At 40.2% G+C, this 8,266-nt stretch overlaps 1 non-coding gene across 1 annotated transcript; it reads left to right on the top strand.

Moving 5' to 3' along the window:
• The first annotated feature begins 246 nt into the window (after window positions 1-246).
• On the top strand, window positions 247-383 carry LOC139643384 (U4 spliceosomal RNA). The gene has a single exon (XR_011695075.1). It is a non-coding gene; the product is annotated as a U4 spliceosomal RNA (small nuclear RNA).
• Window positions 384-8,266: the final 7,883 nt, after the last annotated feature.

Here is an 8,266-nt window from a genome sequence, read left to right as displayed (position 1 = left end):
AAAGAGATCGAGGGGAGTGCGGATATTTGATTTGATTTGGGAAAGAAAAAAATACCAAAACAATTCACGGGTGACTAGAAAGCGTCTGCTTGCTGTTGAAGGCTTCCGGCACTTTCCTTATTTCCCGAATACATCAGGATTTACTGTGAGGAAGAACTAGCCCTGCCGGCTCCATCTGCGCTGAAGGGTCATCAATCTCTCACTCTCCAACACTCACACTGTCACACCAGCCAAGAAGCTACCTTATGCTTTTTGCAGAGGCAATATCATGGTCTATGAAGGTCTACTGAGACGTGATTATTGCTGGCTGAAAAACCTAACTTAATATCAGGGTGGCTGGCAGTACAGTCAACCTTGGCCATGTTTTTTTGCTAGTGTCCAAGAGACCTAACTTTAAGAGTGTAGAGTGGCTTAGTGGTCAAAGAGACCGTCCATCAACTGGGCAAACGGGGGTCAATCCATGTTATCAGCAAGAAGCATTTTAAATGTGGTGGGACAACTGAAATGTGGGATCCGGGGTTCCCCCCAAGAAAATATTTAGCTTTGTAGATCCATTTTCCTGCATTCTAATGTATTTCCCACTCTTCTAGCTCTTCTAGAAGGATATAGTATTAGCAAAGTAGGGGCTAGTGACATGGGGTCAACTTCTCTAGAATGCTATTGAGCTGTACTTTCATGGGAGTAGGGTTACTGATGGCAGGCGACACTGAGTTGGGTTGCAATGCAATATTTTCTGAAATTCTCCTGCTTCCCATTAAGATGGCTGAAATTTGACCAAATATTTGTTTTTTCCACCCTCAAATACCCCAGTAACAATGTCAATTCCATGTTTACAACGTCAACTATGGGAGAAACAACAACAAAACAACAAAACCCATGGAGCAGGGCTTTTATTGTGAAGTGCTCATAAGAAGTGCTAAACAGTGCAAACTGTAGTTTGCTGTTTACTGGCAAACTGCTCAATATTAGAAAGATGCAATACAATCTGAACCAACAGGTTGATGTTATAAGAGGATATAATAAAAAAAATACAAAAATATACTTTTGTTGGTGAACCTTCAACCTTCCCTTTCTCTTGATCTTTCTCCTCCCCCTCTGTCTTCTCATCTCTCCCTTTCTCCTCGAATCCCTCCCCTGTCTCTCTGTCTCTCTGAATATTGACCTTCTTGTATTGTTTGATTTTATCCACATAAACACATTTTTAAGGAAATAGAAAAAACACAAATTTGTTCGGTTAATATCAACTAGACTGAAATAGATCAAATGAACTAAAACCGTTTGATGTGTCTGACCGTAACTGGATCTGTTTAACCAGATAAGGTATAGCTTAATTATTTCCGTTTGATGGAAATTAGTCATTTAAATGCTAAGAAAACTTTTCGCTTTTGAGAAATAAAACACATTTGAAATGCATTGGCATTATGAGCACACATTGCATACATTTAAATTCATCCATTCAATTCATTTTAGCTCTATTTGAGTCAATTTAAAAAAACGGCAAGACTTCATTTAGTGCAATTTGAGAAATGATAATACTCCATTGAAGTTACAATTATTTAATCGAGCTTTATGGAAATTTGTCATAGAATTTTAATGTGCAAACCTTAGACAAGAGACCAAAATGTTTTTTTGAGAGCAGAACGCAGGCTGACCTTGCTGGGCATTCTCAGAAAATCCATTCTGAGCCATAACTATGTGTGTGTGTGTGTGTGTGTGTGTGTGTGCTCTTACGTTAGGTTCAGGTTAGTTTAGGGTTAGGACTTGGATTTATGGTTACAATTAGATTTAGGATTGAATGAATATAGTCAATGAAGGTCCTCACAAGTTTAGCAATACAAACTTCATCCTCTTCATTGTTCTCTCTCTCTCTCTCTCTCTGCCACTTTCTCTCCAGGGTCTTGTAGCCTGGACCATTTAGAAAGAGCCTTAAACATAACAGTGTGTGTCTTAATGGTTCTCTTGTTTCCGTGTGTGTGTATGTGTGTGTGTGTTGAATGGGTCTCTAGGTGCGGAATTGCAGCCATTTCAGGACCGCGTCTGTCCTCTAATGGCTGCCCACGGGGGTCGCCCACACACACACACACACACAGTCATAGTGTCCAGCCCTGTAGCAAAGAGTATTTACCTGGGTTTGCCCTCTCAGCTGTTAGCTATTCTGTTTCTCTCATGGGTCACTACTTGCCTGGTAAAGGGTGAATCCCAAAGAGCAGGATGGGTGGACAGAAGAGAAGAAAGCGCTGTCACATCAACTGGAAGTGAAGGGCAAAATCTGTGAAATATCACATATTCCAAAAATGACAAGGCCAGGTCGTGATGCTAAAGTTAGTTGAGCCTCTGCAGCCCATACTGCGGGATACAGAGCAGAGTACAGTACAACATAACTTATAGATACTGAGGTGGAGGAGATATTTGCAGTTAGTTTAAATTCTAGTCAAGATCCTATGGTTTCCAAAGATACCAAATATGTCATGCTGAACTACAGGGAAATGTGTATAAAATGATGGACAAGACATCTACACTCTTTCCAATTGATGTAATGGTGCAGCCATAAAAATGGTGCCTTAGGTTTGAATATTTCACTCAATAGAAGCAGCTACAGTGTCAATGAAGCGTTGCGAATGAGCAGACACAGAATACAGATGTGACATTGTTGTACAGTATGGAAAAAATGTTTTTTTCTAACTTTGAAGCTACTTAACACAGCAAACTTTCAAGCCAAAAAGCCACATAGGAGCAGTCATTTCCTTCACCGGTCAAAAATTTGGTGTGGAGAGGTGTTTCCTTTGGGGTAAACCGACATGGAGCATCGGCATTAGCTGCATGTGTAACTGCATTAATAGGTGGCAATTCTTTGGTTTCTATCTGTGGTTTACAAACACTATAGTTGGGTGGCATCATGGTCGGATCATGTCCTCCCTCCAAATAAAGCTCCAAGATTGGTTCAGAAACGTAGCAAGAAACCTACGTCCCACCACAGTCTCAGTCTGATTGCTGTGCTCTCATGCAACTTGAGACGCGAGAATGGAGTTGGAGTTGAGAGACGACCGGATTGTTTCACAAGTTTTTTAGGTCCAGACGACATTTCGGCTAATATCTATAAACAGATATCTGCATATGAGACGACGTCGGGCAAAAATCAAATGTATGTATGTCAGAACTTTAGATACAGACGACTCCCCATTCAAAGAGATTCTTGTTAGTCATGAGCTGTCCTTGAAGGGACTTTGTTAGAACATCATTCTTTTCACCTTGGGCTTCTGCAATGAATGCTCATCCTGGATTCTCCACATCCTGTGCATTGGTAAATTCATCCCTGAAAACCTGACATTCTGTGGTGTTGCTACCTTGCATAGAGGCTTCCAAATATTTTCCTCTGAGCCTTATCTTTGCTGCTGGGGTTTGCCTCTCCAGACCATGATACGGGGGTAATTCTGAGGCAATGCAGGGTTTCGCAAAACCGCCAGCACGATGCTTTTCACCATGCGTTTGCTCCTGAAATCCCACCATATCATTGATTTTGTTCCTTTAAAAAAATTCCTATCCCCGCTCCAAGCAGTATTGCCCAGCCCTATTGCCATTTATCACTGCAACTTTCTATAAGAGTTTTGAACACTCCAGTTCTCTATGCCAAATCCATCCTGCTGGCAAAGTTTCCACCTAAAATCGTTTGTACGAGCCGAGGAAACCCCTGAGCACACGATTTCTCCTTCACTACTGATGCCCAAAGCCACTCAACGATGAAAAGAGAGATTTTTTTGAGAAACTCATGTTTAATGGGGAAGAAAATATTCTAGCAACGGCAGGTTTTTCCATTTCACTGGAGTACAGAGCCGTAAATGTAAGAAAAGCTGTAGTTTTTCCTGCACTGAAAGCCAAGTTAAGCTCAAAATTTGGAAGAAGAAGAATCTTACGGCATGCTTTAAGGTCCAATCTGGGGTTTTCTTAAATGAATGCTTTGGTTGTCTGGTAGAGCTAATGCGCTGGTTTACCTCTGGATGAAAGCTTTAGGCCCATTCTGTCTCTCTTGCACAAACAGAAGCCTCTTTTCATTTGTCACTGACACATGCATTGTCTCATGCCAATAAAGTTGTCTATTTCTCTTTCTTCTTCATCTTCTCTCAGTCTGACTTTTTTTTTTCTCCATCTTTCTTTTCCAGCTGAGATGAAGGATACTGCCTCATCCAACAATGTTGCTCCATACCAAAGTTTTCTTTCTAACGAGCGGCCAATTCATTTTTCTTTTACCTTTTTGACTTTCTATGTATCTATACAAGTGGAGGCAAAGAGAGTGAGAGTTACAGAGAGACAATTCATATGGCTAACACTGTAATGGTAGGTAGTTACACATGGTCTTGCACACAGACACACTAATTCATGCATGGATACACATATTTATGCACACTCACCTGCACACTCATCTGTTGTAAATAATGTGGAACGATAATTAGAGAGTGCTGCTGGCAGGTGAATGGGAGGGAAATGATTTCAGCGGGTATCATCATTTGTTTCATCATCTTTATTAGCAGGTGAAGTGAAAAAAAATTGACAAGTGAGCAAATGAACACAATTCTCTCTCAAACTTATATGAGTGGCATTAGAGAGAACAAAAGGTTCTAAACAGTATCCAAAACTGGTTCTTTGGCTCATACCTAAAGGTTAAAATGTGTAATATTTCTGCTTTACTGAAGCATAATATGACTAGTAAATATCAGCAGAGGTTCCTGAATGGTAGTGAGTGAAATAAACGATAAGATTTCTACATTCAAAAACACAGGAGCAGACCAAGGCTAATGTTTTTGTTGTGTTTGAAGGCCCTCCTACCACCAAGGTCCATTCAAAAATATGGCAATTTGTTTATACCTTAATTATCGGCCAAAAACACAGATCGGAAAATACAATTTGAGACTTTATTACTAATGGGTAGGGTGTTCCAGTAAATTTGGCATGTATATAATCCTCCAAACAGCCCGAATTTTAACGGAGCAGCCGATTTAATGGGGCTACAGGTGCCAATATTATTTTTTAAGTTAGGGAAAAACTGTTGAGAGACTGAGATGCTGACATTACCAAGGCGAGTAGCTAAGTTATGGCCACAAAGCCACAGCAGTACACACTCCAAGTTCACTGCTACATGATGTTACAGTTAAGATTTTTTTCTGCTGGCAGCTAGTTAGCTAAGGATAGCAAATTCGCTAGCTAACGGCCACCTTCTGTGAAAAATCAAGCTAACATTAACGATATAGCTTGACAACAAAAGTAAAGTTTGTTTGCTAGCCTAACCCTACAAAACATGGCCCTAAATATGCAATAGGCTGCAATAATAACATGAAAATGTTCTCTTGTCAAGCTAATAAAACACTATCTCTGCTAATGAGTAGGGTGAATTCAGCTATATTGGGACAGTTTTTGTAATTCTATCTTGTGATTGCGTTCTTGTCATCAATTAAAGAAAATAACCCAACATATGATACATTTCTGAATTCCTCAAGGTGTCCTAATTTGGGACACCAACAAAATGTCCTAATTTAAAATTTTGTAACATAATTTCAATACAATATGTTTATTTTGGTTCACTATTACACCATACATGTTTGTATATCATTTATATCTACAATATATTAGTCATTAAAATTTTATACCCTTACATTCAGGTCAAGCTGAAGCATATGTCATTTCTCTTACCTCTTGCTTTTTGGGGTCAACTTCCTGCTTGATGCTGACCACACAATTATGTCATGTGACTTTAGTCATGTGCTTCCACAGCAAGGTCTCAGCACCAATTGCTTTGACTTACACTTCTCAGGGCAGAAGTACAAAGCTGTTTTGCTTATGCTGCCCCAATTTACCTGATGTCCCAATATACCTGAATTCACCCATAATTTGCTTAAAAGCAGTCATGAACCTCAAAAGAACCATGTTGGGGCCACTAATGGCTCTTTTGTATAGCACTACTATCCACTTCAATGAACCACTATATGTGTGCTTTTATATTAACAAATGGTGAAACACATTTTGTGCTTTGGTTTGCACCTTGTAGGAAAACGTCCATACGCCTCCGTCACACATAGCGCCATTGTATGACGCATCAGCGATGGCGCTAGTGTGCATGTGTCGGTGACCGTTTGTGTATTTGAGTGTGTGCTGGCATGTGTGTGCGCATATGCCTTACACCTACATTAGCGAGTCGGCAAAACGCAGCTAGCTCACAATTGAACTTGAACCCTTGCAGTGCTGGGAATGATTCCAACCACAAAATCCCATCCTCATCAACTTTTTAAATTGGATCCCCCCCCCCCCCCCCCCCTCTGCCTCTCAGTTTATTGTTTTTTCGAGCAACATTTCAATTAGACATACGTGGACAGAAATAGACGGCGCTCAGTGCTCAGAGGAATTACAGTCCTTCACGTGTGCTCGGACACAAAGGCTTCAAAGAGCTGTGGCAGCCAGCATCCAAGCACGAGCAAACTAATGGATTTTTGGTTTTAGCTGACAAAGGAGCTGGCATACATACACTCACACACACAGAGGCGTACAGATATGCTTACATACTGTACAGACACACACACAGAATGGATGCAAACAAGCACACGTTCACAAGAAAGGAGGGTTCTTCAAGTAAACTGGCAAATCAGAATAAAGAACAGAGCATTTCATACATTCTTAAAGATTCTTAAAGGTTTTTTTTACAGTTCCATAAAGGTTCTATGTTGAAGAATTTGATCATGGTTCTATGGAGAATCTTTCTAAATGGGGTACCATGAAGCATCATGAGGGATTCTGCTGTGCTACAAGCCTAAAGAACCATTTTCTGGGACTGTATAGAATCCTTTTTGCATGTGACACACACACACACACACACACACACACACACACAGTTGTAGCTGGGATGCCAGAAGAGCCGGTGTCACGGCGTATGATCCCGATCGAGGATGATTTCAGCTGAAGTGTTGGGAAAATTAAACCACGTTGAGATTTTTGGAGCACCTTTCTGCATAAATCTGCATGTTAATGAGGAAAAACAGATTTTACTGAAATGACTTCATGCTTTAAGGTACAGCAGTCATATTAATACCGCCTCCGTATGTGAAGAGAAGTATGTTGACATAGAAATATTTGCTCATGAATGCATTCATTAGCTTAATTAATGACCTCATTAGCATAACTGGTTATGTTTAATATATCATGGTGATTATGGCAGGCCATTAAGCAGGTCAAGTGTTTCTTTGGCTGTGGTGACATTCACACTCATATGTGTGAATGGACCATATTAGTCATTAGTGGTCTTTGCTCCAGATATTGTAAAAAGTCCATTTGTCCTCTGGTTAAATAAATGTTGTTTACTGTCTATTTGGATCCCCATTACTTGTTACCAAGGCAACAACTACTCTTGCTGGTGTTCATGAATGCTATTACTGAATATATTACTTACAGACTGTTTGGTAATTCCAACACACAGACACACCTTTTCAGATCTTATTTTCCTTGACATCTTTTTTCTCTGCTGCCTCCCTATCTCTGTAAAGAATCCATTCCTTTTGTAACTCAGCTCTGCCCTTTCCTCTCTTCTTTCTCCGTCTGTCCTCCTCCTCGACCTCGTCCTCTCCCCGCATGACTTTGCATCTTTCTCTGTCTCTCTCTCTCTCAGTCTAACCTTTCCTCCTCTCACCATCTAACGCCCCTCTCCTAACCTCCACTCTACCCTTCCCTGCCTCCATCTCTCCCACTGGAAAAAAAAATGTCCATCATAAAAAGACAGAACACTCATATATATTTTTCTTGCCATGTCCAGTTGTTTACAACGTGGCTTCATCTGTTACAGCAAATGTCTAGAGACATGTGTCAGACCATTTTGTGGATTGAATTTGTTGTCTTTTACTACATTAGAACAACAAATGTACCTTTACTACTATTCACTACTATTTCAGTCAACTTGCAATTTCAAGGCAGCAAGGAAATTTATGTTTCTAAGTTGGAGGGCCTTAATATTTGTTAGAGCGTAACCTTCCTCTTGCTATACACTCCATCAAACTCTCTCTCTCCTAACCTCTTCTCATCGCTCTTTCCTTTCTCCATTCAAATGCGGTTTTATTCTTTTTTTCTGTACAATTTCTTCATTGACTTCATAGTAAAATTAAGGAGAGAAAGTACACCGCTAGTGCGCCCTCTGCATTTTTATGTATAGTGACGGAAGGATGATAGTTAAGAAAAAAAAAACACCCTAAAGTTCCATTTAGATGCACTGCAGGGATCTGGTATAAGGCTAATA

Source organism: Centroberyx affinis, unplaced genomic scaffold, assembly GCF_046629955.1.
Source record: "Centroberyx affinis isolate AG114_WGS23_722 - 3 ecotype Tasmania unplaced genomic scaffold, CSIRO-AGI_Caff_v1 ptg000590l_1, whole genome shotgun sequence".
In the NCBI taxonomy this organism is placed as follows: Eukaryota; Metazoa; Chordata; class Actinopteri; order Beryciformes; family Berycidae; genus Centroberyx; species Centroberyx affinis.
The sequence above is the reverse complement of the archived record's forward strand: the minus strand, read 5'-3'. Positions and strand labels throughout refer to the sequence as shown.